Genomic DNA, 27331 nt, shown 5'->3' with positions numbered 1-27331 from the left:
GCCTGAATAGCAGTCAGGTATGAAAGAGGAAGGCGAGGAGGTAGAGGATGGCAGCTTAAAGAAGAGCTGTGTGTCATCAGCATAGCACTGGAAATGAAGGGCAAAGGTGGAGATTAAGTGTGCCACAGGGGCTAGGTAGATGTTGAAGAGCCATGATGATAGTATAGAGCCCTGAGGGACACCACATGTAGAGGGTGAGGTGGAGCAGAGGGAAGGACCCATTTGCACTTGGGAGGGTCAGTTTGAATAGAAGGAGGTCAACCATGCCATTGCCTGGTCCGTGATTCCTACGGTATCATGGAGATGATTTATGAAGATGGAGTGGTTGACTCTGTCAAAGATGGAAGAAAGATTGAGGAGGATCAGAACAGAGGGACAGATAGAATCCAGTTTCGAGAGCAGGTCTTCACAGGTGGTCAGGAGAGCAGTTTCCATGCCTCGGGATTCTCTGAATCCAGACTGATGGTCATGGAGGCAACCAGCCATTTGGATGGGGAGGGTCAGTTGGGGAATGGCCAGCTTCTCCATGGGTTTTCCAAAAAAAGCGATGATAGATATAGGGCGTTAGTTAACCGGGCAAGAAGGGTCAGCAGATGGTCCTTTTAGGAGAGGGTGCACAAGAGAGTGCTAGAGGGGTTGTGGGAAGCAGCCAGTGGTAAAGGAATGGTTACAGAGGTCAGCCAAGGCTGGGGTGAGAGAGGCAATGTTGTCCTTGATGGTTCTGGAAGAACAGGGGGAGCACCTGCTGAGAGGAGACTTTCATAGAGTGGAATAGTCTAGAGACCTTGTCCGGTGCAATGGGAGAGATGGAGGAAAGTATGGGGGGGCAAAGCGAGGCAAGAGAAGAGGGAGTGGGTAGTGGAGTAGATGACGGGGAGGACAGGGTGTCCTGAATTTCTGAAATGAAGTGGGAGGCCAGTGCAGTGCATAGGGTCTGGGAGGGAGGAGGAGAGGAAGAGACTGCAGTAGGATTGGCAAGTTTTTTGCAGATTTTAAAAAGTTCAGATTTCTTATTGGTGGCTTGGACATTAGCCCTTTTCTTGGAGCAGATGGAGAGACAATATTGTCTTTAGAGCATGCAGCATGTCAGTTTTTCAGTAGATGAACTTGAGGCCTGTACTTGCGTTTCAAAGCTGCCAAGTCGAAGTCATACCAAGAGTTGCATTTGGAGGCAGGCTTCATGCGGACCCTCAGAACAGGGACAAGGATGTCCAAGGTGTTTGTGATAGAGAAATGGAGGTTAGCCAGAGCAGAGTCAGAAGGAGAGTCAAAGGCAAGGCCGGAGGAGGGATGAAGGTAGAGGCAAATGCTTCATCAGTGATATAGGTGTCGGCAATGGGCAGACCAGGGTTGCAGATCAGGCGTGCCTTCTTAAATTATTCCTTTAGGACATCGAGAGAGAGGGAAGATAGGTGATGGAGAAGCAGTTTGAATATATAGAAGAGGTGGAAAGCACCATGCAGGCAAAGGGGGGAACAGCAGGATAACGGGAAAGCGAGGGACAGAAACGCACGGGGCACGATAGAATTCACCAGGCGGCCTAGCAAATATGAGGTACAGAACAGTCAACAGACAGCCCAAATTCAAAATCATTCAGCACACTAAAATGCTCACATTTAAAAATCATTTAGCACACTAAAATGCCCAAATTCAGAAATCACTTGGTACAGTAAAATTCCCCTGACCCAGAGGGCAAAAAGTCACAGTGAGATGAGGAGCTACAAGATTTAGGAGATATAGTGAGATCTCAAAAGTTTAGCAACAGCTCTGGGGTAGACAAGGACTTCAGGAGAGAAATTGCAGTCTAGACAGTAACTGTCTGGCCAAGATGAAGGAAGAGTGGCACTAAGATCTGGCTTGCTGGAGCAAAAAATGCAAAGCAGCACACGGATGGTGATAGGCAGCGCTCACCATATTGTTAAATGTACCTGAGCGCCATAAGTTGCATCAGTGAAGAACAGCAGGGAGGCAGGACAGGTGACGTGTGGACCTATATATATATCTGTTTATGATACATTCATTTAATACGTCAGACTTATATTAAAACCAATCAAGCTACCTCAGAGACAGACAAGGGCTGCAGAGTCAGGAGACACTGGAAAAACAGTTTTGTGTGAGGAATAAAGAGGACTTTATTGGCCTGGGATCAAGGATGCTACCTCAAGAAATAATTGGAATGAACAATGGGAGTCAAAAGGATAAGCCATTTGCATTAGGAATATTTCTCTTAGATTAAGCAAAGGAGAAAACATCTGCAAGAGTCAAGTATTAGACAAATTAAAATGTGGAAAACCTATGCAAGATGGAGTGAGCAAGTCTCCAGAGGCCAAGAAGGGTAACGACAACCAGCTTAATTGAATCAAATAGCAGTAAATAGAAGGTCGAGATGGCCACATTTATATCTCCTCACAAGTGATTTAGAAGTTGAAAACAAGGGCTATGAGGTCCAAATGAAAATAATGGTGTGCCTACACTGCCTTAAATGTCTCAAATCAGAGAGCAGGCGTCGCGATCAACTACAAAGGAGAGGCCTTGGCTTGGGGCCGGATCTGATGGGAGACAATGGACTAATTGGAAAAGTGGGGAGTAGTCTGACGCTTGCAGCACCTGAGTTTTGTTTTGCTTGCATGCTGCTAACAAGACGAAATCCAAGGTTGGGAAAGCATGCCAACCAATCAGAACGTCTATCTAGCAACATGCTATACAATATAGCAAAGGCCAACCTGCTGCCATTTTTCTACTATAATCAGTATTATACTTATTTAGAGGTGGTTTGAAGCATGCCTAACAGATGAGGGGCAGCCAATGAGGTTAAGTTATTAACACTTTTACATACTATGGCCCTCATTACAACACCGGCGCTAAACCATGGCACTATTAGCACCATGGTTGGTGCCGGTGTTGTAACAAGTCCGCCATGGTGAAATGGGGAAATACCGCCCCATTCCAAGGTTGGCGGGCGGTATTTCGCCATTTCACCATGGCCCTTCCCCATTCCCATTTTTGCCCCATAGGGCTCAATGGGAATGGGAAAGGCGGCAATTACGGTACCGCAAATTGCGGTACTGTAATTGCCTGCGAGGTCCCTTTGCGGGTCCCTACTTTAATGGCTAGTCCAGACCAGCCGTTCAGGTCGGGTCCCGCAAAGGGACCTCGTAGTAAGGCGCTAAGTGGTTAACGGCGCCGCAGCCTTTTATGGCGACGTTAACCACTTAGCGCCAGGGTCGTAATGACCCCCTATAAGTACATATGTTCCCTAAAGCAATCCCTCCTTTCAATAGGTTTTACAGTTTGCCATGTAGGATGATGTCATTGATGATGCATATCGAGGTATAAAATCGAGGTATAAAACCTTTGCATAATCACATTTGGGTGTGAGTGAATGAATTACTGTCTGTTATTCGCCAGATTAACCTATTTTATTTATGCTAATAATAAAGTAGTATTTTGCCATATTCTTTGAGTCTGTCCAGTTATTTGGGTCCGGGATCATTATTGGTAATTCCATCCAACACATGAGACTCTTCCAGGGGCTTCAGCACACTGCATTTATTCATATCGAAAGGCCTCCCAACGGTCTGCCCTTTTCTCCCTTAAATGCTGCTAGACATTTAACCTGATAACCTTGAAAAACCAACTGGTCTACTCTACTGCCCATGTATCTTGGAAAAATACTAAGTCAAATCCATGAATTAAGTTACACCACCCTGGATCTGCCAGATGTTTTCTTAACCCAGAAATGTTCCATGACAACATCCTTGTGGTGGGCGAGAGAGCAAGACCTGAATGGCTTCATCCTTCGCATTGTAAGTCTTACACAATGCAAGATTTCATCTCAGGCCTATGATTTTTAAGGGCTCCTTCATTCATTGGCTGTTGAAAAAAGGCTCCAGGATGCCCATTATCCACACTTTTAGATTGAACACAATTCTTTATGGATGCTAATATTTCTTTCATGGCCTTCTTGAATTTTATCTGGGTAATATAACACGATGTTGTACACATAAAGGGTGATGCAAGAGGTTCTGTCTCTTTTCCACTGGTCTTCTGCCATCCCGAGAGCATGCTATAGATTTTAATTGTCCCTGTCGATCTACAGTGGACTCAGAGAGGACATGAAATCTATTTGAAGTGGGGACATTGACACGAACCTCTCTGCAACCTCTACCTTTGCTTCTACAGGATCATCCTTCTCAATTGGGGGGACACAGGGATCTGAGCCCTCATCATGGCTGCTGGTTAAACTTGTAGGCAATCCTCCTTTCAAGTTACTATGAATCTCAATGACATTGCCCCCAGGCGGGCCTTTTAAGCCTGCTACAGTCACCGGTAGAATATAACGTTTGCCCTCCTCTTGCCCCCTTTTCATACTCGTTTAATAGTGGTCCAATATGCTTGTGGATGTATTCACACCCTTATTAATCCCATCAGGTACTTGAGAGCAAATTACTTTCGGGCCTAAAACACCACCTTGGACCTCCTGCATGTCTGCAATTACAATGTCTGCCCCCGACCCCCAAAGTCACAGTTCGACTTAAAGGATTTCTTAATCTCCTGCCCATCAATGTCAAAGTCCTTAATTTCCAGGATCAGGATGTTCATGCCGTTAATGGGCTAGAGCATTTTGTAATACTTTTTAGGTCCCTCTTTGGGCATAACAGCATGCAGCGCTTTCCTTTTGGACATGATATCAATGTGTCCATATCAATGGCAAAACAGTGACAGAACACAGCGCGACCTTCGAGATTAGCAATGATAACCAAGCAAGCTTTCCAGGGGGAGGGATGACTTATTACCAGTGATCTGTCCATCCTGCTCGAATAAGCAAGTAGGCAAATGGGCAAGCAAACAAGTAAGCAGCAGCACCCAAACACCACGAAGCGAGGCACGCCCAATGACTCAAGGGGCTGCCTAAGTCCAACCCCCCCCTCGCTCCCGTGTGCGTTTATATGCTATGAGATACAGCTGCAAGCAAGCAAGCAAGGTGAAACAGCAACAGGAGTGACTAGTCAAACTGTTAATGAGATGTAGGCAAAGAAACAATGCAGGGCATAAAACAGAAGAGGGCTCCTCTGTACCTTGCCCAATAGTACACACTATTTCCCATGGTAGAGATAGTCTTGTGACATCCTGCGGCCTTAAACAGTCGCACACCCTTGGCCTTACATGGGTTTCGCCTGCAAGGACTCCCTGGCTGATTTTTAAACTCTGGGGGCGTGATCAAACAACAGGTGATTATGGAAATTGCAGAGGAGGTCCTGTGACAGCCTGTGGCCACAAACAGCCGCGCAACCTTGGCTTCACCTGGAACACTAGTGTTCGTTAACCCTACTGTCTAACTTAACCGGAAAGGAGAGGGCCTAAAGACGAGGGCTGTATCTATCTTAAGCCCTCATGCACTTACTAACGGTTTTCCTATGCTAGGATTCCCCAAACAGTGCTCTTTATAAATGAACAGTGCCTGTATGCTTTGGCATATGGTGGTTCATAAATGAAAATAAAATTCAAAAATGCAAATCTTGATAATGTATTACAGATGTCTTGTACTTACCAATTTAGAACATCGAGAAAGAAAAACACAGCACAATCCGCAAAACAACAAAGAAACGATAACTGTTACAGTGGTCGAACTGAGCGGGAGCGGGTGGGAGCGGTGCTCCTCTACTTTTTAAATTAAGTTTTACTGCTCATATATTTTTAATTTAAAAAGAAACTGTTCCGGAATGGTTTCGTTTTAAAATAAAAGTGTAGGAAGACGTTGCAGCTTGCACTTTCAGTGCAATGCACTGAACGTTCCCTTAAACAGCAGGTGCAAGTGTTTGAGGGTTTGTATTGTGTGTGGGAGGGGGCGTGGTGATGGAGTTTGTGGGGAGTGGGTGCTGGCCAGCAGGGAACATAGTTCCACTACTTCTTTTCGTACACTTCTACCACTGCGATAACATAAGCACAAATAGAGTTTCACCAACAACCACATAAAATAGAAAACTCATTGCAGCAATAATGTCAGGAATTGAGAAAAATGTAAAACAATGAAATCAGATTATATATCAATATGAAACAATATTTTAAAAGATAGTGGAATACCACCGTGAAACATGCTCATCTGAACAATGCCTGCAAGAAAAACTAGATACTAATGCAGCAAAAGGCTGATTATATTCATTACATTCAGAGATTAGCTGGTTGCTGATTCTGCTTTCTATAGAAATGAATAAAACAACATCAGACAAATGACAGAAAATTAGCATAACACCAAAGAACATACAACCATAAACAATCCTGTATCAGTTATTGGCAGCAGTGTGCCCTCAAGGTCCTCTGCCATCTCCACCAGCTGCAGGACCACACCACACTTCTTGTAATAAATAAACACAAATTAAGCTGACAATAAGAAAGTTAAGAACTGTTCTTCATAGTGAAACATTACTATTCAACTGCTCTGTGTGGAAATTAAAAGGACAACATCACAAAAATGACAGAGAAAAATAACATAACATCATAAACAGTAAACAGTGCCTTAACAATTATTCTCTGTACACACTCACAGAAAACTATTTCACAAGAAAACATTGTAAGACCTTGTCACATCTGTAATTAAGAATTGCAATTACTTAAACTACTTACTGCACTACTTGCTGGATCATCGAGTAACATCCCAGAACCCAGGTTATAAGCTTGTGTAAAACAATGTCCACAACGATGTGCCCCAGTACCATTACCAACCGATCCAGCACACTGCCATGATGTTTTTACTGTTAACGCACTGGAGGTGAGCCCCAAAGTGTTGCTACTAAGTTATTTTTCTTTGCTTGTTAAATAGCCACCCACATTGTGCATGGGTGACAAATGAGCCAGTCATGGAAGTGGAAGGAAAGCTCTGCATGACACCCGTCTTCCATGTCCCTGATCAGCTGTAGGCGGAGAGCAGAAAACTGCAACACCAAACCCGCCAGAAAAGGTAAGTGGTGCCAGTGGGCAGATTGAAAGAGGTAGGTGAGAGTGGGTGATTGGAGTTGTGGTGAAGGCACCAGGACATTTAAGGGTGATGGTAAACTGTTGAAAAATGACAAGGTGGGCACAAGCAGCTGCCAGCTTGTTCAGAACACAGGCTTGGATCTTTGGGTTCAGCTTGGAATTTCAGCAACCTGATTTTGCTGCCTCACCCAACACAGATACTAATGATATATATATTATCATAAACTGTCTCCACTTTCTTTCTCTCTTTCCCCTAACAATAAGCCTGCTATGCTTCCCCAATCTTCTTTGTTTGAAAGTCCTATGAGCATCCTTCCTTTTTTTTGTTAGAAAAAGTTTGAAAACAAATATTTACCAAGGTCACACTGATGCATTGAAATGACATCTTTCTGGGTGCACTGATCTTAACAAACACCATAAAATGAATGAGAACGTGATACCACAATGCCCATTTAGCAGTGCTGTGTGCAAAAGTACATTTATTTTCTGACTCTATACCATAAGTCTAATTTCAAAATAACATGCTAACTTTAACACTGTGTCCATTACGAATAAGCCATTATGCTTTAAATGTCTCCTAGGTGTTTCCTAATGTATCTTTATACACACTCTCAAACACATGCAAACAAACATAATGGGCCTCATTACGAGAATCCCGCTAAATATTGGCTCATTAACGGCATGGAGGAAGTAGCGGGTCCATGCTCGTTTGATGCCGCTAATAGCTGCTGATTATGAGTGCGCGAGCACGCACGAACCCCCATGCTGGTAATGGCCTTACCGCCATGCCGTTAAAGGCCCTCCAGCCCCCCAATAGCGGCATCACGGGACCCGCCAATCCCGCCTCCGCCTAGGAGCCACTCCTTAATACCGACCCGGTAATAACATCATGTAAATACTGTGCTCGTAATACCAGACTCGGAAGTAACGTCATAGCGTTGGAAGGGGAAATGCGCTGGTGGCCATCTTTAAAAACACAATCCATTGCAATCCTCCCAATCCACCATTGCTGCATAGGAGAGACCAGGGCCATTGAATAGAACATGTCCAAGGCTACCCGAATAACCAACCCCCGCCTGCGCAAGAAGCGCTTCTCAGATGAGGAATTGAACATGTTACCAGCGCGAAATCCGCTTTCTGATCCAAGGACTTCTGCCATAATTCGTTCTTAGTGCATTGCGCATGAAAAGGGCTTCACCTGACCCTTATCTGGGCCCCCTCTGCACGAGGCCTTTTGCCTCTTCAAAATGGCCGCCCGCCATCTTTCTCCGAGTCCTATGTGTAAAAACACATCAGGACGAATATCTGCACCTGATTGGCTCACATACAGCATTTTTCTACCAATCGCGAGCCGGCAGGCTCGAGCCAGCCCACTTTCTAAGGCACACTTTACAAGGCTGTGCACCCTGTTGTGAGCCTGTCTGGAGCCTGCGGAGCCCAGAGCCACAATTCCTGTCTGCTTCTCTGCACCCTGCTCATGTCGCGAAGTTCCTTCTGGCCTCCACACCGTCCTCGTATCCCTCTGCAGCAGCACTGACGCTGGCATCATAACCACACATACACGTAAGAATGCTCTTGCACGGTGGATTAAAAACTGTCCCTTTCATCGTACACACGGAGCACCTGTATGCTGATGCTTAAAGATGTCCATTCTTGTCTGACTTCCATTCATGCCTAGCCAATGTTTAATATTGTAATATGCTGCTCCAGCCTAATGTTAGCACTTCCAATATACTGGTATTCTTAACTGTACACCTAATATAACCTTGCCTTGAAGCCTAGCTGGGCGCAAACTTGCTTGCTCCACTGCTACATTGACTAGTCATGTCTAGTGACTTACATGCTGAATGCCTGTGATCCACTAATCTGTTACATACTTGCACTGATGCCGATATGCTGCTATGATGTATCTAGCCCTAGGTGGCTCTATTTTGGATTATCAAATCTAGCCTAAACAGATCTCCCCTATTGTTGATGCACCTGGGTTTGACGCACCTAGCACTAGGCGTCCTCATGCTGGACTTTTGCATTTAGCCTACGCTCATCTCCCTAATTGTTGATCTACTGGTATTTTGATTTACCTAGCCCTAGGCAGCCTTCCCGGCTCTGCACATAGACGTATGCTGCTACCTGTGTTTGCTGTACCAGCCCTAGGTGGCACTACACTGCATTGCCCTATTTAGGATATGGCATTCTGCCACCAACATCACACCCTGATTCTGCTATGCTGCTGCACCTCTATACTATCTGCCATCTCATTGGACTATGGACCCCAGCTACTCCCTGGACTAGACAAGTGTTAAGTGCTTTATTACTGCCTTATTCCACATACAAGACTAACTTGGACTACACTTCTACCATGCCATTAGACCTGAATTTGGCCACAGAGCTTTTAGCCTCTACCGCACCCATCTCACCTTTCACACCAATACACGGTTCTACCCAAAAGTCCAACCTCCTGCACGACATTAATCCCTACCTCAACTCTCCCGCCTTATGGCTTCAACATTTTGCTAGTAAACCCACACTTAATCAACCATGCCCGTTACATCTGAGAAATATCAGATTAAGAACCAGATTCCTTCACGTACCCAAACTCCAATCTTTCACCCACATTAACCACACTAACACCAGCCAAACCCATGCTGCCCAGGTACAACCAGACAACCTTAAGACACTGCCTAAAAATGAGGTGAGGGGTGTTCTTATCAATGCTAGATCCCTCACCCCCCATGCCCTTGACATGGCTGATCTTATCACCACACAAAACCTCGACTTTATTGCCATTACTGAAACATGGCTTCACACAGCCTCAGGACCCTCATTGGCACTTGCCATTCCTAATGGATACTCCATTATTAGAAATGACCGCAACTCTAACCTCTCCAAAGGAGGCGGAGTCGCATTCATCCACAAAGATAACATCAACATAAGACTGATCCCCAATGCACAATTTAGTTCTGCTGAGTCCATTTCAGTCAAACTCTCTCTTTCTCACAACAGTGCAGCCACTATGCACCTCATTTACAGACCCCCAGGTCCACTCGCTACCTTCTCTAATGACATCTCAACCATCCTGGCAGACAACACCAAACCTAACTCCCAAGTTTTACTTCTTGGTGACCTTAATCTTGGATTATTAGATCCTAATGACTCACATGCTGGAGAGATCGCTAGTAATATCTCAAATCTAGGATTCACTCATCGTATTCTTGAACCTACCCACTCCAAAGGGAGGACACTTGATTGGATTGCCGACTTAAATTGCAACATGCATATTATCTCTAATGACTCCTGTGCTTGGTCAGACCACCACATCATCATTTTTGACATACCAGCTATAGATCCCCACACCAAACCCAATATTGCGCCATCCATCCCTACTAGAAATAAAAAGGATATTACCAAGGCCAAACTTCTTCCCCTGATCTTGCCCATACTTAACAATCATGCTCTGTCACCTGACGACCCAACGGTCCTCGTGGATATCTTCAACCAAACCCTGCTCAAGGCCATTAACACCATAGCACCTCTTAAAATTAGAAAAACCTAAACAGCGCGCACACCTCAACTCCTGGTTTACTCCATATCTTAGAACACTTCGCAAAGTAAAGCGGAGTGCTGAAGCACTCTGGAAAAGCCTACCCTGTGAGACCAACAAAGACAACCTCATTCTAACAACCCTTAATTACAAGGAAGCAATCCTACATGCCAAAAAAAGAGACGTACAACCAACATATCTCACAGGCCGAATCTAACACGAAGGAGTTATTCAAAATTCTCAAAGAATTAGAAGTCCCATCCTCCATCCCAGATAACTGAAATAAGGACAGCACCTGGTGCGAAAACATTCAAAATGCTCTCCTTACTAAAATATCTACACTTCAGGCTAAAATTAATATCAAGCAAAATTGCCTACAAACATCTTCCCAAAGCAATCCGTTAACCAACAAACCTAGAAACCCCCTATTTACGCACACTCCTTTCAACTTTGCCCCTCTCACCATTAACGAGGTGGAAAGTATCATTAGTAAATTGAAACCATCCAACTGTCAGGGTGACTGCTGTCCCGCTCCTATCATCAAGGAATCTGCCCATGAACTTGCTCCTTTCATCACTGCCTTTATCAACTTCTCATTTCACTCGGGCATTGTTCCCAATAACCTCAAGGACGCTTGGGTCATCCCACTGCTGAAAAAACCATCATTGGACCCGAGTATCCCTACTAACCATAGGCCGATCACCACAGTCCCTTTCTTATTGAAAATTTTGGACAGGGCAGCGTATTTACAGATTCAAAAATACCTAGATAACAACAATTTGCTTGGCACAAGACAGTCTAGTTTCCGCCCTAAACATGGGACAGAAACAGCCTTACTAGATCTGAAAACCCAAATTGAGGACCTAAAAGATGATGGCAAATTGGCCCTACTACTACTCCTCGATCTATCAGCAGCTTTCGATCTGGTCAACCATCAAATTCTCTGTCGCCACTCGAAATCTGCTGTCCACTTCTCCGCAAAAGCTACCAAATGGATCAGGTCCTTCCTGGACAACAGGCAGATGAGGGTATTCTCACCTACCACCTCTGCTGAACCCACTCCAGTGCCTTGTGGTGTACCACAGGGTTCTTGCACCTCACCAACACTTTATAACGTCTTCACCAAACCACTGTTTGATGTTCTTGATTATCTGGTTGTCACCTACACCAACTACGCTGATGACTCATCCCAATCACAGGTGACTATCTAGTGGATACTAAAGCCTTGAATGCATCTATCAAGTCATCCAAGCCTGGATGGCCCAGCATGAGCTCTGTCTTAACGACGATAAGACAGAGCTCCTCATCCTGGGCTCCCAACAACGACTGAATAAACTCGACCCTGCTTTCAAAACTTTCAACATTGATGGTAACACTATTGAAGTTTCATCCGATACCAAAACATTAGGAATTTGCCTCGATTCCACCGTATCACTTAATAGACAAACTAACGCAGTTGTCTCGGCATCCGCCTATACATGTAAGCTTATTACAGCATGTCACCCCTTCCTCACCACACAGAATTGTACTATCCTGGCCAGGACATTGGTTATGTCCAAACTAGACTACTGTAATGCCTTATACCTTGGAACTAGCCAAAGTAACCTGAACAAACTACAGGTTACGCAAAATAATGCAATCAGAGCTGCCCTCAACATCCCTAGATCCTGACACATCTCAGAGACAAGGAGAAGCTTATACTGTCTATCAGTGACACAAAGAATTTCTCTGAAATCTCTTACCCTTACACACAAATGTTTGAACAATCAGGCCCCTACCTATCTCTCCTCTCGCTTCTCCCACTAAACGCCTACCCGACTACTTAGATCAGCTCAAGCACATTGTCTGACCATCCCCAGATACAAACTACAGAAAGCTGGGGGAATCAGCTTCCCTGTCCTTGCCTCCAAGCTATGGAACTCGATTCCTTTACCTATGAGACCTGAACATTCTCATACCCTCTTCAAACAAAGAACCAAATTATGGCTAGCTACCAATGTGGCCTAAATGACCAAACTTATTTCAGGACTCTCTCTCGGCTCTTCAACTGCCCTTGCCCGTATGTATTCTTGCTAATTGCATTCCTGCTAATTGTAGATACTGCGCACAGCTCATTGTAAACTATGTACAGCTTTACCACGACTTTAGATATTCCTGTACATTATATTGTATACCATGTATAACCTTATTGTATGTATATGCTGTGCTAACGTTCCACTTTAAATGTAACCAGTACTGTACTATATTACCTTGTCAAGATATACGCCCGGTTGCCCTTGGGCCTAGCTGCGCTATATAAATAAATAAAACACAAATACAAATACAAGATACCATTGCTGCCCATGCTGATGAGGTCTTCACCCATAACCTAAAAAGGGAGGTGCACCAGAGGAAGAAGGAGATATGGGAGGAGTTAGCACACAAGGTGTCTGCAGTTGGTATCACCCCACACACAGTCAAAGACTGCAAAAAAAGATGGGACGACCTCCGCCTCAGGGTCCGGAACATCCTGGCCAGCAATCGTCGGGAGGCCATGGCCACAGGTGGGGGTGCCCACTCCCCGGTCAAACTCATGCGCTGGGAGGAAACATGCAGCACAACCATTCAGATGGAGTCGATAGAGGGCTTCAGGGAAATGGAGACGGGTGCCGCAACATCTGGAGATGGAGATGAGTGACCCTGCAAACCCTAGTAGGGCAAACCATGATGTAGCACAAGTGATGTGGAATAGAGCCTAGGCAAGGCAATGCATGGCCCATCATACACACATTAACATATCCATGTCCAGATGGAGGCCCAAACCCTGTCACACTGAAATGCATGCTGTGTGCCAATCCCATTACCAACAGACACCCAACACAAAGGGACCAATCCCATGTCATACATCATACAAACCCCAATACAACGGCATACCACCTTACATGCATCATTGCGGAATTGAGACGTCACGGCTAATGCCAATATGCCCCACCCCTTCAAACTACCCTGTGTGACACACCTGTAAGATATCAATGCATGAGAAATGAAAAACTCCACAGCACCATCTCATGCATCTTGCATGTAACACCATCACTGATGCCCTGCACCTCTTCTTCCCCCCAGGCCCTGATGGAGAAGATGCCAGCCACAAGGCCATCCACGTCCCGGGCCAAACCACCTGGCACTGGCCAAACCACCTCCGGGGCAGCATCGCGGCCCACAGTGCAAGCCAGGGCGAGTGCACAGGCCATGCCGGCACATGAGGGCCCCACAGCAGCGGATGGAACTGCAACCACAGAGCTGCCAACAGTGGAAGGGGAGGCCAGTGGCACCCAATCTGAAGCCAGTAGTTCAGTGGGTGAGGCAGCAGCCACAGCTGAGTGACGTGGACATAAGAGCGGAGGAGTATGCGGTCCAAGAAGGTGCAATCCATGTGGCATGTCCACACACCCCAAGCCCCCCATCCACCCCCCCAACACGCCACTCAGGCCTCTCTCTCCAGCCCCATGCTGGATTCTGCAGTTCTACTGCACAGCCCCAAACTCAGTACCAGCCCAGAGGCCAGCCCTGCAATGGCACGCCCTGACGCAGCACCCTCAAGCTCTGCTGCTCCCACTGACTTGGAGGCATGGCTGTCAAGGGTGGAGGCAAGGCAGGACACCATGATTGAACTTGTGCGCCAATATGTGGCTGATGGGGAGGAGACAAGGTGAGAGATCTGTCAGGCCATTGCTGGGAACACTGCCGCAATCAATGCCTGTGCTGTTATGATCCGTGACAGTTTGGGGGCAGTCATGCAGGTCCTGACTGGCATACTGCAACACATGCAGCAACAACAACCTGTGCCAGCCGTGCCAATCCCACCGACATCCACCCCATCCTCCATACCCGCATCCTCCGCACCCTCCAGCCCTGTGCGACTGACAAGGCGGAGTGCAAGGCAGACCAAAATGCTGCCCCCAAAGAAAGCCCGCAAATAGTGTGGAATGACAATTGGTGTGGGGGAGGTGGTGTTGGTGTTGTATAGGGAATTGAGGGGGTGTTCATTGGGGGTATGGGGAGTTCATTGGGGTATGCGGAGTTCATTGGGGGTATGCAGAGTTTGGGTGTGTTGGGGGAGGGTGGAGGAGGAGGCATTTTTCTGTAGTTTACATTATTACACCCATTGTGTGCAAAATCATTTGATGCCTGGACATTGTTAATTTTGTGTGTATTCATTTTATTCATGACAGTGCACATTGCCCAACTCCCTACATACCCTGTGTGCATGTCCACATGGACCCAGTGCTCAGTGTAGCACTGAAACATATCCATCAACATCCCGGTGTGTGAGAAGTATTCGTCAATCAGTGATTGACATACAGCACGCCCATCTTGTGCATCACGTACTGGCAGGGGTGCTGCTTCTCCTCCATTATCATCTTCATCATCCTCACCCGGTGCATGCATGTCAATGTCAGGTGGCAGTGGTACATTTCTCCGGATGCACATGTTGTGCAGCATGACACACACCATGGTGATCTTCGCCACCCTCTGAGGCCCATAAAGGAGTGCTCCACCAGACCTTCAACAGGCCAAAAGTCTGCTCAATCATGACACGGGTACGGGTAAGTACCCTATTGTACTCCTCTTCATGCCTGTTCCGCGGGTTCCGCACAGGGGTAAGTAGCCATGGCTTCAAGGGATAGCCTCCATCACCTGCATGGGGGCACAAAGAGGTCTGTGTGAGTCATTCTGCGCTGCCACCTTCAGGATTCACGGCCATGGCCGCAGCTATTTGGTTTTGGTATTTTTATTTTTTATTTATGCACACAGATTGATTGGCTGCATTGTGGTTTGCTAGTGTGGATTGGGTTGTACCGATGATGCAGGGTGTACACTTGCATGCTGGTGCGGATGTACTGTGGATGCAGAACGATGTCTTGCCTCCCATTATTGCAGTATATGCTACTCTGTGCCTAATCACACTAGCGACATTGGCACAGTTGTTATCATGTTCAGTCATGCATCACTTGACATACCCATGGTGGCCTGGTTGTGTGTCTTGCATGTTGTCATTGATGTACGGCATTAAAATAATGTGTGGCATTGATGTGTCATGTTCGGGTTGGGAGGTTCAGGTCAGACGTGTTTAGCTCTGAGTGCATTGTCCACTCACCGGCCATTCTCACCCAGGTGGAGTCTGCATTCCCCCCCATTCCCACCCAGGTGGAGTATGCATTCCTACCCATTCCCACCCAGGTGGAGTATGCATCCCCCCCACTCCCCCACCTCACCACCCCGATGCACTGCCATGGCCCAGGCAGGCAACTCACCAAGCAGCTAGGCACGTCGTCCAGCATGTCGGTCCATGTAGAGGGGTAGCGAGGAGTTACGCAGCACCATGGCATCATGTGTCGATCCGGGATATTGGACGCAACAATGTGCGATGATCTTGCTGGAGGCACATACCATCTGCACATTGATGGAGTGGTATTGCTTGCGATTGGGGTACACCGCCTCGATTGTATGAGGGACTACCAATTCTACATGGGTGCAGCCGATGGCACCGATGCAATTGGGCATGCCTGCCAGTGCATGGAAGCCTACTTTGGTGTCGGCAAGCTCCTGGGCAGTCCGTGGTAGCGATATGTGGGTGCTAGCATGCTTCAAGAGGGCTTCCAGCACTTGGGTCAGCATGCGTGAAAAGCGTGGTTGTGATATACCATGCAGCTGGCCCACTGTGTGCTGGTAGGTACCTGTGACCAGGAAGTGGAGCACAGACACCACCATTAGTAGTGCGGGGATGGCAGTGCATATTTCAATGAGGCTGACAATGTCGTCATGAATCATGTCCACAATGGTGGTGATGGTGTCCCGGTTCAAACGGTACAGGGTTTGGATCTGCTCAGGGGTTAGTTTGAATGGACTGGGTCTGATGCAAGGGATTGGTGGCTGCCTACGAGGTACCACTGGCTGCACTGGTGGTAATTGCTGGGCCTGTCTCACCCTCCTTCTCCTCCTGCGTCTCCTTTGTGCTGCCTGTTGTTGTGGCTGTAGTTGTTGTAGTTGTTGCTATTGTTGCTGTAGTTGTAGCAGTACAGGCATGTCCTCCATCCCATGATTGCAACAGCTAGTGGTATCATTTTGGTGTGGGAAAGGGTGTGGTGTGTGTGGGCTCCTTTTCTACTGGGACAGGCTCTATTGACTCCACCTGTGGTGATTGTGCGCACCTTTGGCTGTTGCCTTCACTGCAGGTTGCTATTTACAGGTGGTCTGCGATCCCTGTATAGCTGCCATCGTGCAGGCCCTGATTACTGCCTTCGGGATGCCGGTAAGTGCATGATCGCGTAACTTGTGATGTCCTCCTATTACCGGCATCCCGGTATTTCCTCCGTGAAGGGGCGCATGTACGCGCGCATGCCGGCATGAACGGGCACGGTACGGGCGGTGGCGGTAATGGCGGGTTGTCGGGTCATAATGGCAAGGACCCGTTAACGATGCCGGTTATACCATTCCACCTTCCTATTTTCGTTATCTCCATGCTCGTAATGAGGCCCAATGTCTCATAGATGTCCTTACACACCACAAGTTACCCTGTGAAACTGAAATTAGGTTCTGGTAAATGTTTCTGTCGTCACAACCAAGCTTTCCTAGGCTTGAACTAGCAGCTATTTCCCATGTCCCAACAATTTCAAACCCTGTTCCATATCCCAAAACATTACCAATCTCAATGCTTCAAAGTCTCACTTAACGTTATTTTGCAATACCTATAATTTTTCCTGTTCTTTGTTTTTTGTTTAGCCTCCAGCTCTACAAATGGTACACATCCAGGTAACACACCCATTTCTTCTATAGAATCCTGCAGAGCGTCTGCAGCTACAAGTTTGAATTCATCTATTACAAAATAATATTTTACAAAAAAGAAATGTAAACACTGTGTTACAGCTTTTATAAAGTACAGGGCTTGCAGCTAACATTCTGTGCTGCACTGGCCCGGCTCAAGCAACAATGATTGAAATATCACAAATAAAGCTCTACCCAACCCCTGGCCCAAAATCCACCACCACCTCCACAACCTGCAGGACAAAACGTAGGAGAAAACAAGAGCAAAGCAAGAAATAAACCACAAGAGAAAACAAAAAAATCAAAGTGCTGAAGTTAAAAACATCTTACATTTCCTACCAGCTCTAACAACACATCCGTACCAAGGATAGAGCAGTCTAGGCGGCCGGGGTCTATTGGCTTTATGCAAGAGGACATTGTTAATAAAATGAAACAACTGAATCCATCTAGAACTGTGGGCCGGGTGGCCTGCATAATGAAATGTTAAAACGAAATCCTGAGGAGTGGACAGATTTCTGCTGGACGTTATTTAACCAGATTCTTGTAACCAGAAAGGTCCCTGCTTCCTGAAGAGGGCAATAATAGGGCCAATTTATAAGAAAGGGGAAAGAGATAACCCAAAAAATGATAGGCCTATCCCCTTTTAGACACGCTGGGAAAGATCTTTGTGTCAATCCTGTTGGGACATTTTAAGGAGTGGGTCATAAATGCAGGCAGTCGTGAAAAACGGAAGACCGGCTTTGTCTCTGGGGTTGGCACTAGCCTTAACCTACTTTTGCTTAATAACTTGAAATTGAAAGCTGGCAGATCAGGCCAGAAGATCTATCTAGCTTTTATAGACCTGGAGTAAGCTTTCAATTCAATCAGTAGGGAAAGGCTGTGGGAAAAACGTGCGAGTTGGAGCTGCCCAGTGGACCTTCTGGATGCAATAAAAGACCTCTACTCCTTGACCTCTATTCAAATTAGGATGTCAAGTGCAGAGATACTAACGGAGTCAATACAGATGGCAAAAGGACTTAAACAAGCTGCCCCATGGTGCCAGAATTGTTTGACCTGTTTCAACCTGATTTGGAAAAGAGGCGGAAAGAAGTAGCTGCTTTTGCTCCAAAAATGTATAACCATTCAATCTCATGGGTCGTCTATGCTGACGATCTAGTCTTGATTGACTACACACTAATAGGCTTACAAAGGCACTTAAACCAATTGGATATATACTTGGCTGAAAACCGCTTGAGGGTTAACGCTAAAAAAACTAAGATGATGATTCTACCCAAACCAGGTACTATGAAACAGTTAAAATTCAGCTAGGTAATAAACTCTGAGAAAATAGGCAGAGTTGATGTTATGACCTATGGTTTTGTTTAATGGTAGTCTAATTGAAAAGCCTTGGGTGGACGGCCTGAGATTAAAATGTTTGAGACTGGCTGCATAGACAATGAAGATCGATAGTAAGTTTGGTAAATTCACAATTGAACCCTTAGCTGCTTTCTATGAACTGAAGGTGGCTCCAATATTGATATATGGTGCGGAATCTGCTCCCCTGCTTCAAGAGGCAATTTGGGATCAATTGGAGGGTCTCTTTTGGAGGAAGGTGTTGGTTCTTCCACAATCTCTACCAATTTCCTTTGTCAGATTTGAATTGGGTTTGCAATCACTCAGATCAATGATATGTATGTGTTCATTGAGCTTATACTCTGTTGTGACTGAGGAAAAGGTCCATCCGTTTGAAATTTTAAACAAAGGAGTGTTTATGGACTCGGATTATATAGTGAATGGGTGGATAGCCGGCTGTAGAGATCTGCTGGGTGAACTAGACTTAACAGAGGAGGTCTTATTATCCAATCCGGACAAAGTGAAGCTTCAGCTCAAGAGGCCGGATTGGATTAACACACTCCATAAGAAAAGTTCATATAAATTGGCCCTACGTTTGGAACATGAAACTAGAACTCTTAATAGCCTCCCCAAATATCTCTCGAAATGGCTTGTAAACACTATTGGAGACTCTTTATGAGATTAAGAATAAATATTGTCCCTACCATGGAGGTGCTGAGTTGTGGCTGCAAGATACCCCCAACTGAATCATCCTGTAGATAATGCAATGATCAAATGGTAATAGAGTCATCAAGGCACCTACTGGCAGAATGTCAAATGTTGAAGGATGAAAGAAGGCTCTTTATGAGCAAGTCAACTGAAGGTTGTAAATCTCTAACATCTCAAGAGTGGTGGGATATGTTTATTTTTGGGAGACAACACTTCCATGATGCTAGCTGCTACTAAGTTTCTTGAACGAGTGCCAGAACCTTCCAAGGATGGGTGAGGGGCCTAAAGGGGCCGTGGATTAGGAAAAACTAAATGAATGGGTTGTACACAGACCTGGGGCGATGAATATTGTTAATTTGACTTGGTTGGACTGTATGATCAATTCCAAAACTGGATACTTTGTTTTTCAGTTTGAGGTGGTCCCTATGTATGATCTATGCATTTTATTTGGTTATTCTCCTTTTTTTGTTTTTATTTTATATGCTTATTTTAAAGGCGGGAAGGGAATTAGTAATGGATTTGATGAAGAATTTTAAGGTGTTCTTTCTTTTTGTAAGGTTTGAAATAAACCAATCAAAATGAAAAAATAAAAAAACAACACATACAGGTAGCAGTTTTCACCATGATAGACACATCCCAAATACTGTCATGTACCGCTAAAGCAACTAGGATTGTAATATTACAACTGGAGCATACGTCGTTGCCCAACAGTTGTGATGTCCTTTCTCTCATTAAAGCTGATTAATAACGTCACAACTAATGTGTAATAAAACAATTATTTACAGGCTTTTCTAAAGGCATTGTTCTAAATGAGCAACATTGATATATGTTCTAAATCAATGTGTTTCAAGCTTCAATACACTGTTGTATTAGAATTCACAGTCTGTAATTTTAGAACACAAAACAAACCTAGACAGTTCCTTATTAGTTAACGCCACAAGCCCCCCAACCTCCACCCCTCCAAAAGCCACCCCCACCTCCACCACTTGCAGGACAAAAAGTAAGAGAAGTAAGAAATAACCACAGCAGAAAGCAAAAGAAATAAAAGACTGATTTTCAAAACGTATTACATGTCCTACCAGCTCTAACAACACATAGGTGTAACAGTTTTTCACCATGACAGACGCATCCCAAATGCTGTTCTGTACTGGATCAAGAAACAACCATTGTAATATCAGAACTGAAGCATGAGTCATTGCACAACAGTTGTGAAGTCCTTTTTCTCATTAGAGGTCAGTAACAATGCCACAACTGGTCTGTAATAAACCAATTAGTTAATGGCTTTTCTACAGGTAATGTTCCAAATGCACTTGCATTGGTCGATTTTCTAAAATCAATTAATTTCAAGCTTGAATATGCTGTTGTATTAGAATTCACAGTATATCATATCAGAACACAAAATAAACCTAAAACCATGGACAGTTCCTTGTTAGTTAATGTCAGTAAACCTCCCACCCCATGCCCCCTCCAAAAGCCACCACCACCTGCAGGACAAAACGTAGGGGACAACAAGAAATAAACCACACGAGAAAACAAAAGAAGCACAAGTCTGATGTTAAAATCTTCTTTCTTCGTACATGTCCTATCAGCTCTAACAACACGTACATAACACAGTTGTTCATCATAATTGACACATCCCAAATACAGATGCAGCAAAAAGGACAACCTCTCCTTTATAACCGGAAAGTAGTTGCAGGTTCTGCTACCTGTACAAATCAAATATTAAAAGGATAATATTCTATATATTATGTGGAACTTCTAACAAATAGAATAAATGTATACCTTTCCATAACTTTCTTTAACTCTGTTTGTTTCTGTTCAATTCAAAATGAATGACAAGTTCATAGCATGCCCTCATAATCATGCTTGCATTTGTTTTAAAAACAAACACTGTCAGCCTAGCTTGCTTTCTAGCTGTCCTTTTCTGATGGGCACCAGTAGTCACTTGAGCCTTCATCAAATTGCAAGCAAGAATCTAAACATTTTCTAGAGTCATGCGGCATGCATTATAAAAATACACTATACATCTTTTACCATTTGAAAAATAAATCACTTTGTAATGTAGTACACATATCTTGTACCACACAATGTCAAGCAACAAAACAACAATACAAAACAAGAGCTAAAAAAAAATATGAACACACATCATAAACTGAAATGCACTCTAACAAAAGACATGTTTACATGCAATTACTATCTACTGATTGTTTTAACTTACTATATAGTTCAAAATGAAATGCTATTTTAAACATACCTGCAGAATATCACCTTACATGCGATGGCTTGACACCCTCAAAGAGTAATGAAGTAAATGTCTGGGAAGGTAGTGTTAAAAGCAGCAGCCAATGATTCACAGCACACGATCTCAGAGATCAAGAATACATCTGAACTGTCAAGCTGAACTGAGGAGGTTAAATTGGGAGTTTGTGCATGCGATTCGTAGACATGTGTGTAGCTGCATAAATGCAATCAATCAGAAAAGGTTTCAGATATGTAAGTAGAAAGAGAAGAAGGAATCCCATATTCCCCTACCCGATATCTGCGGACACCTGCAGTGGTTTGCAACAGTTTGCACATGCCATTCATGCACTCTACCATGCCTTTGTTACAGCGAAAGAAGATGGTTGATGCTCACGGACTACCTTCTCTGCCCATAGACAACAGGAGGGCAACCTCATGCTCTTCTGCAGCGGGAGTTCATAGACTCCACTCTGTGCATTGCTTGCATGATAGAGCGGAAGAAGAAGACTGTGTGTAATTGGACACGTGTGGACTCATGGACATACATATGTAAAGCACCTTAGTATATTACATTACCTTCCTCTTAATAATTAGGTGGTGATATAGCAGGTAGTTAATAAAATTAATGTTAGCAAAAAGAATCATCACATGGTGAATTACAAACAACCACTAATGATAATTCTTTGGAAAAGTAATACTTTTTATGCTTTACTTAATCTCTTGCCATGGAACACATTTAAAACAAAGGATTCTACAAGATAAACTAATTAACAACATAACACAAAAATATTAACATCTACTTACTGCATTTCTTAAACAATGTATAGTTACAATGTACCATTGGATATCTTACTAATTTTAACTACACCACAAAACACATATCAGCAATTCTCAAACAATGTATTATCTCCCAAAGTAAAATGGGGATTTTTTCAACCCACTGAGATTTGATTTCCCCATGAATCAATGATTCGTATTATGTAAATACAGCAGCGATGTATTACAAATAAATATTTTACAAAATATGCTACATACAAAGTACTATCTTTGAGGGTAAAAAAAGGTAATATTTGTTATATTTTCCACATCTTGTTGCAAAACTAATTATGTTTTCTTGTTTTTACAGCCATACTGAAAATAATTTTACCATGCCACCATTTTTAGTGCAAACCAACACTGCAACTACAGCTTTAAGATGTGCATAGACAACAATCGCAACAGCATCAGGGCCCAGAACCTGCATTGATATTTTCAAATGGTCTTTCATAGCATATATTACATCAAAATGACCACCTTACACTGACCTTCATTATAACAAACACCACCACCAAGGAATGGCTATCAGTTCCAACATATTACCTAAAAAACAGCATTCCTCTAGAAAGAACATATCAAAATGTATTGTGTAAGTCTTGTACTGGCTGCCCTTCTTAAGCAGAAAGAACATTCACTGCACTTAATACTATCAACAGCAACACTAGTATATTGGTATATGCTGCTCATGTTATATTGTGGAGAAAACAGCATAACTCCATCTCAAGTTTTGTTCATGATGGAAAACGTAGTCCCTGGATGCATGTCGTTGTCTGAGAACAAGAAAACGAGGCTGAGAACAATGTAGAACAGATAACACCAGTTTTCTTCTCTTTACAAAATGTATTCTGTGCCACCCTACCCACCCCTCAACTCTCCATGGGTTGTTCCATGAGCAATACAAGTGTAACTGTGCATCTTTATACATTTTTCAGACCTCGTTATCCGCTGACGGATAAAAATCAAAAACCCAACATAGTTCCATTTTCAAAATATTTGACACACCTCACGTTTCTTATTTGACCAATCAAGCTGTTGTACGATGTCTGCGAACATTAGTTGGCTTCCCGATTGGTCCAGAGTCATCTGTGGTCTCTAAATCAGGTCAGGCTCATTGTCAACTCTAACCCCATTCAGGGCCGGTCTTTGGGTCAGGCAGTGCAGGCGGTTGCCTAATGTGTCAGCCTCTAGGGTGAGGCGCCACAACAGCTGTCCAGTATGGAAGACACAAGAATGAACGTCTTGTCCGTCCGTGTAACCACATTTAATCCAGTCAGTGGGGATGTAAAAAGAATCATTAATAAACACTGGAATTTAGTTAAACAACCTGGATCACTAATGAAAAAACCCATGTTTGCGTTTCGCAACCAAAATCTTAGACAAAGATTGGTCCACACTTATAGAGAGCCAGCAAGGGAGCCCACTATTAATGACCAATAGGGTCTGCCACCCATTGTGGGGCACTATAAATGTGGTAAGTGTGTTGCGTGCCCTCTAACTGAAACCAAACGAGAATTTTGTTATGGTCAGAGAATCTGGAAGATGAACTGCCATACAAACTGTTTGACCAAAAATGTAGTTTACATTATAAGTTGTCCCTGTCAACTTCTATATGTGGGTAAGACACACGAGAAGTTAGACAGCATATATCAGAATACAAGAGCTGTATACAAAATAAAGTGGCGGATAAGCCGCTAGTTGAACATTTTGTTAAAATGCAGCATAAGGACACCGACATGAGGTGGTTTGTACTCCAACATATCAAGAGCAACACGAGAGGGGGCGATATTGGTACAACACTACATCACATTGAGCAAAAATGGATTCACACTCTCAATACAGTCCGGAAGGGACTGAATATTTCAGTTGAATGGAACAACCTGGTTATAAAAAATTGACTTAGAACATGATATGAGGGATCAGATTGGACACACAGCAATGTGTAGACTGTGCAATGAAAGAACTACTGTGATCATGAGATACCCATTATGTTATATACAATTGAGGCCCATTGTGTTTGACATATAACTGGTTTTCCATCAATATGCAGACTATTGGATAACATGAGGTTTAAGACAGTATTTATCTACATTATGCATGTATAAATACACTATTATACCAGGAATAGATGGACGCCTTTTTGAGCCCAATAAACAATGTATCGGCATTTCAATGTTTATACATATAAAGGGCTGTGGATGACATTTGGGGGTGTTGCATATAATCTGTGAAAGATCTTGTTAATGATTACTATGCGAAACTAAGTCCATTGCTATGTATAAAGCAAATTGCTGTATGTGTCGGTTTGGTTACACTGGCCTTTGGACCCAGTTCCTGAAATCAGGGAGTAAAGCTAAATATGTTTAAACTCAAGGTCCTGCATATGCAGTTTTTTTGGCAAACGATTTTTTTGGCAAGCGATATATATATATATATTTTTTTTTTTTTTTTTGCAAGTGAGTGTGTTTCTGGCCTATTTTTTACTTATTCAACTTTCATAGGGTTTGGATATATACTCGTGTTCTACCTTGCGGGGAAGTTGTCCTGGACATAGCTGGTTTTACGGTGTCTAGATGGAAGTTACATCATTTATACACGTGATTGCCACTGAGTGGCTGCGTACGAATTTATATTCTATGCCCCGGCTTGTTGTTGTAGTATACGAGTAGCATATACGTTGTTATTCGCCATGTTCCTTTAAGACATTGTGTGTTATTCCAACGCCGTAGTTGCTAGTCCTTTTTTGGTGTTTTCAGCACCTTTTAAAAGCTAGTCCTTCAACTATGTCTAATTTTCATTGACGTTTTACTCAAGTTGTGTTGGTGCCGAGTGAGTAAATACGGAACCGGCTGGGCAACTTTTCCACGCAGGGGGGTGTACGTTTTCAATTTAAGGTAAGCGTTCCCTCTTGTTTGAGTGAGATTGAGAGATACGCTAGAGGTTTTTGCAGCATTCTGCATACATTTTATTAGACATAAGGTGTGTGTTGCAGTATGGTTGCTCTGAAGAGCGCTGCAAGTTATACAACGGCGTTCCATTTAAACTTTTCCTTATACTAACACACTTTTTTTCCCGCATGTGAAGCGGCATGCCACAAGAGGCCGCTTTCACTGTGTGTGCAGTATGGTTGCTTCTGAAGAGCGCCGCACGTTATACAGCGTTGTTCCTGTTTTAAACAATTTTTATACTTACACACTTTCTTTCCCACATGGTTAGCGGCATGCCACATGAGGAAAGAGGCGCCTTCATCATGTGCGCATGGGGTAGCGGGCATCACGTGTGTGGTGCCTATGGTATCACTTTTGACATATATGTCACATATAAAGTCTACACACTATGGGTGTTCATCTGTTGAGGAGTTGGCCATGGTGAGATTTTGAATTTACATTACAACATTGGTGATAGTGAATGCACCTGGACACATGGTTTTAGAGACTGTGGGTGTTTCACAGTTGCCACATATATGCTGCTATTGCCACATGAGGTGTATCAACCTCTTTTCAGGTATTGTCATTTTGTGCTTCTTTTATAGCCTCGATAATGTCCTAATGAGTAATAGACATTAGGAAGATCCGGCCAGTGTTACGTGGATCCTGGGGGGACCCCTTAGTGGTCGTATCCTTTGGAAGATCTCCATGCTGCACCATGGGTGCGTGTAAATATTTTAATTTTTACTACTAATTTCTACCGTTATTGGTTAGTATGCATGGCTACAGGCATGCACACTGATTTCTAAGAATACTGAGTGGTGTTTTTATTGGTTCCACAGGTACAGCATTTATACTGATGCCAGTGGAGGATTAATTTCCACTGTCCCGTTCACCTTCCCTTGAGTTGGAACTTGGGGGTGAGTAGGGGCTAATGTGTGTACTGAATATTATCACATTGTGACATTATCAGTCACCGACTTCAAGAAATAGGGATGACACTGTGGTTTTTATTATTATTTTTTAGATTTACTACTGGCCCACACAAGTTGAGAACAGGGCGGAGTAACCGCTCCGGGCCCTACGTCCTGAAGAAGGTCTCCGACCAAAACACGTGTCGACGCTTTTTTGTGAGAGACATCTGGCCAAATTTGGCAACAGATACACAACGACACCTGATATTATGGACTGGGTCATTGTTTAATGTGATAACTGAAAAGAATTGGTTAATAACATCTCCAAAGCCTTTTTATGTAGTAAACACCTGGATGTGTTATTTTTGAATGTTTGAATGAGTCTAGTATGTGGTTATGATTGACGGTATGAATTGATTGTTTTTTTTAATTCATTTTTATGATATTATGATGAATTTTCCTTCTGATAAGTTTACTGAATAAAATTTGATATGTATTAAAATTTAGTTAGTGCCATCCCATTCTACTGATCCAGTTTTCGATATCTGTATATTATACCTGAAGGATCAGGGACTTGACTGCAGGTTTACCCCTTTATTTACCCTTCGTCCAGTATGTAATACTGTTTGTCACTTCTGTACCTGTTTATTTTAATTCATCTGACACACTGCGGCAGATCCAGTGACCCTTTGTCAGTTGGCGCACTGAAATTGCTGGAGGAGGAATCGGCATCAAGGTAAGTGATTCATTTGCACAGCAGACTCTCATGGTGTAGTAGGGATATCGAGCCATACTACTAATACATACTGGCTCTCTCCTTTCCCTAGCATGTGGCTAATCTCCTACCTGCTGGCAGGTCCAGCAGCTGCTTTTCAAAGTTGCCAATTAAAGCTCTTCACACAGCCAGATTTGGGGTACTTTTCTGTGTAATTCTGCAACTGGTTTGGCCTCGTAGCATTGTACGCACTGTTATTCTTTACTGTTTTCCTGCTAATCAGTTTGAATTGGAACCATTTTTCTGCTTGTGTTGAGGAAGATGCTCCCTGTGGTATGGTAGGGCTTTTGCCCTTTGCTTC

This window comes from Ambystoma mexicanum, chromosome 10, assembly GCF_040938575.1.
Source record: "Ambystoma mexicanum isolate Mex_15411 chromosome 10, UKY_AmexF1_1, whole genome shotgun sequence".
Lineage (NCBI taxonomy): Eukaryota > Metazoa > Chordata > Amphibia > Caudata > Ambystomatidae > Ambystoma > Ambystoma mexicanum.
The sequence above is the reverse complement of the archived record's forward strand: the minus strand, read 5'-3'. Positions refer to the sequence as shown.